At 43.4% G+C, this 4,418-nt stretch overlaps 2 pseudogenes; one reads left to right on the forward strand and one right to left on the reverse strand.

Moving 5' to 3' along the window:
* The first annotated feature begins 902 nt into the window (after window positions 1-902).
* Window positions 903-2,138, forward strand: LOC112818393 (large ribosomal subunit protein eL6-like; annotated as a pseudogene).
* Window positions 2,139-3,550: 1,412 nt separating this feature from the next.
* LOC112818394 (UBA-like domain-containing protein 2 pseudogene) lies at window positions 3,551-4,144 on the reverse strand (annotated as a pseudogene).
* Window positions 4,145-4,418: the final 274 nt, after the last annotated feature.

The following is a 4,418-nucleotide window of genomic DNA, read 5'->3' on the forward strand; positions in this document are numbered from 1 at the left end:
AACCAAATGGAAAGGAAGAGGTAAAATAGTCTTTATTTGCAGATGACATTATATTGTAGATAGAAATTTCCAAGAAGTTAACAACAAAAACATTATTAAAACTAACAAATGAGTTTGATAAGGTCATTGACTGCAACACCAATATATTAAAATCAATTTTATTTCTATGTACTAACAAGAAACAACCTGAAAATGAAATCAAGAAAATAATTCCACTTATAATAACACCAAAAATAATACAGTACTGGAATAATAAATCTACATAAAGATGTTCAAGACTTGTACACTGAAGATTAGAAAACTAATGATGTACTATATGTGGCCTAATTGAATTTAAATTAAAAAAAGAAAACATTGTTAAAAGAAATTGAAGATCTAAATAAATGAATAGTCAGTCCATGTTCATGGATTGCAAGACTCAATATTATTAAATTGGTAATTCTTCCCAAATTTATAGATTCAATGCAATATCTAAAAAAAATTCAGCTTTTTTATAGAATTGGGCAATAAAATTGTAAAATTTATATGAAAATGAAAAAAACTCCAAATATCCATTTTTTGAGAAAGAACAAAATGGAGGGTTTCTTGATTTTAAAACTTACCATTTTGATTATTAAAATTAACTTTCCAGTAAGTTTTTTATAAATCTTTTGCATAAGGATAGAAATACAGATCAATAGAACAGATTGAGAGTCTAGAAATAACCTTGCACATTTATAGTAAGTTGATATAGACAAAACTGCCAAGGTATTCAATGGGGCAAAGAGCTACATTTTCAACAAATGGTTTTGAAGAGAACGGGATGTCCATACATAAGAACATGGATTTAAGTCTTTACCTCCACACCATACACAATAATTAACTTAAAAAATTGATAAATTGGCTCTTTCCCATCTTGAAAGATGGCAGGTGAAAAATCAGAAGCTGGATACTAAAGAGAAAAAACCGGAAGTCAAAAAGTGTGATGCTGGGGGCATCTGGGTGGCTCAGTTGGTTAAATGACCGACTCTTGATTTTGGCTCAGGGTTGTGGGATGGAGCCCTGCAGAGGGCTCTGCACTCAGCGGGGTGTCTGCCTAAGGATTCCCATGCTCCCTTTCCCTATGCCCTTCCCTGCTCTCTCAAATAAATAGATAAATCTTAAAAAAAAAAAAAAAGAGGAGCCTGATGCTGGTGGCAAAGTTAAGAACAGTAAACTCCAGGCTAAAACGCCAAAGAAGCAGAAGCCCCACCGCAGCCAAAGCCCTGTCCTAGTCAGAGGAACTGGCAGATATTCCTGGTTAGCTATGTATTCCAGAAAGGCCATGTACAAGAGGAAGTATTCAGCAGCTCAATCCATGGTTGATAAGAAAAAGAAGGAGAAGGTTATTGCTACTGTCACAAAACCAGTTGGTGGTGACAAGAATGGTGGTGTCCGAGTGGTTAAACTTATCAAAATGCCTAGGTATTATCCTACTGAAGATGTGCCTCAAAAGCTATTGAGTCATGGCAAAAAACCCTTTCAGTCAGGTTGCCTGGGTGGCTCAGTCAGTTAAGCATCTGCCTTTGGCTCTGGTCGTGATCCCAGGGTCCTGGGATTGAGTCCTGTGTCGGGCTTCCTGCTCAGCCTGCTTCTCCCTCTCCCTCTGTGCTCTCTCTCAAATAAATAAATAAAATCTTAAAAAAACAAAAAGCAAAAATCCTTTCAGTCAGCTTGTGAGAAGACTGCGAGCTAGCATCGCTCCTGGCACCATTTTGATCATCCTCACTGGGCACCACAGAGGCAAGATGGTGGTTTTCCTGAAGCAACTGAGCAGTCACTTGCTGCTTGTGACTGGACCTCTGGCCCTCAGTTGAGTTTCTCTGCGTAGAACACACCAGAAATTTGTCATTGCCACCTCCACCAAAACAGTTATCAACTGTGTGAAAATCCCAAAACATCTTACTGATGCTTACTTCAGGAAGAAGAAATTGTGTAAAGGTGAGATCTTCCACACAGAGAAAGAGAAATATGGGACTACAGAGCAGCTCAAGGTTGATCAGAAAGCTGTGGACTTATAAATGCTGCCAAAAATCAAAGCTCTTTCTTAGCTGTAGGGCTACCTCCACTGTGTGTTTTGTCTCACAAATGGAGTTTATCCTCACAAATTGGTGTTTTAATTTCTTACAAAGAACCTAATTAAATGATTCATTTCAAAAAAGTAAATAAAATAAAAAATTTAAAAATGGATAAATTGGACTTCATCAAAATTAAAAGTGTGCTTTATTTTACAGAAAGTAAAAGAAGCCACAAACTGGGAAAAATATTTGCAAATCATATATCTGATAAAGAACTTATATCCAAAATATATAAAGACCTCTTACAACTCAATTATAAGAAGGCAGATAACCCAACTAAAAAATGGGCAAAATATTTTAATAGACATATTGCCAAAGAAGATACATGAATAGCCAATAAACAAATGAAAAGATGCTCAAAATCATTAGTATTAGGGAAATGCAAATTAAAACTACAAAGAAATACCCTTTCACACCCACCAGGATGACTCTGTAATAATAAAGAGACAAAAACAAGGGTTTGTAAGATTATGGAAAAACTGGTTCCCTCATATACTACTGGTGGGAATGTAAAATGATGCAGCCCCCAAAAACAGCTTTGAGCAAAAATGCTCAAAAAGTTAAAGAGAAATAAAAATATAGGTCTATACAAAGATTTATACATGAATGTTCATAACTCATTCATAGTTACCCCAAACTGGAAACCATCAAATGTCCATCAAACTGGTGAATGCATAAACAAAATGCATATATTCTTTTTTTTTTTTTTAGGGAAGTTAGAAAAGTCTCTTTTAAGTTTTTAAACTAAAATTTCACCCTGGTGAGATGATTGATTTGGGAAGTAAATCCAAGGCAAGCTCTCCACTCTGTCGGGTGGGACACCCAGTGGGAGAGGCAGGGTGGCCGAGGAGGATCAGGACCCCTGCTAGGCAGAGCCTGAGTGTCTGGCCCAAGCCGGCTCTTTAGTTCTGCACAAGCCCCGCACATCTGGCTGGCGACGGGTGACACCAGAAGAGACCCGGAGCTTCAGGGCCCCTGAGGAGCCAGCCACGGAAGTCCAGTTAGGGAGAGCTCGTGATGGCAAGGGGCCTCCACACCTTCGGCCGACGGGCGCTTCAGGGAGCCCCTGCTGTGAAACTCCTTGATGGATCCCACGGTGGTCCTCTTGATTCCCGAAGGCATGACCTCCGAGAGGCAGCTAGCAGACCCCTAATGACTACAGGATCACCCCACCTGGCTTCCAAGCACCTGCTCTGGAACGAGGGGTGGAGGGAAGGTGTGCTGGCCCAAGAGGACGCTCTGGCCCTTCCCTGCTGACCCCAACACCTCGGTCAGCCAGCCCCATTCTCACATACATTAGTTATATTTATATTTTCATATATATTATATTTATATATTAAAAAGAGAAAAAAACTTGTCTGAAGAGAAACTCCTGAAGGACCCAAGTGGCTCAGGAAGTTTACTATCCCCCCCAACCCACAAAAATTATTTTATAAAATCTTCCAGTGTGATCTTCAGGAAACCCCCACCCGCCCCGACTCCCCCCACCCCCGCCCTCCTGTATCCCCACGACCCTGGACTGCCCCCCCGCCCCCAGCTCCAGCCCAGTGCCCGGCAGCATCCAGTCTCATCTCTGGCCATCCATGACAGCCATGGCTTTCTGCTGGGGGCCACGTGGGCTGTGGGTGGTGGAGGTGGTGGAAGCTGTGGGCCGTGGGGGAGGAGGGCGGGATCCAGGCGGCCTGGTGGCTGGGTGGGGACGAGACCCAGAAGGGGCTGAAGCTTGCAGGGGGGGAACAGGCCATGGCCGTCATGGGACTATTGCTGCCCTGCAAGCCCTCGGAGGCACGAAGCTTGGAGAACATGGCCAGTGCGTCAGGGAAGTTGGGCGGTGTGGCAGGTGTGTTGCTGGGGGTGCACATCTGCATCTGGTCGTGGTGGTGGCTGTTGGGAACGTTGGTTTCTTGGAAAAATGTGCTCAGGGCGGTCTCGAACTGCCAGTGGGCCGCCTGCCGCAGCTGCTTCGCCTGGTCGGCTGCGCAGTCCGCGGCCAGCACGAACTGGTTGATCATGACCTGGTGCCGCAGCTCGTCCATGTTCACCGACATGGCTCTGGCCGCCGCGCGAGCCCTCGGCTCGTGCTCGCCGCTGCCCGCCCACAGCCTCCCGACCCTCGCCGCCCGCCGCCCGCCGCCCGCCGCCCGCCGCCCGCCTGGTGAGTCCAAAATGCATATATTCTTAAGATGGAATACTTTTTGGCAATAAATTGTTACAGAGTACTGATACATGGTATAAGATAGAAGAACCTCAAAGATATGCTACATGAAAGAAGCCAGATGGAAAAAGATTACATATTGTATGATTCTATTTACCAGAAATGTC

This window comes from Callorhinus ursinus, unplaced genomic scaffold, assembly GCF_003265705.2.
Source record: "Callorhinus ursinus isolate GAN/ISIS: 27379988/994484 unplaced genomic scaffold, GSC_fseal_2.0 scaffold1102, whole genome shotgun sequence".
Lineage (NCBI taxonomy): Eukaryota > Metazoa > Chordata > Mammalia > Carnivora > Otariidae > Callorhinus > Callorhinus ursinus.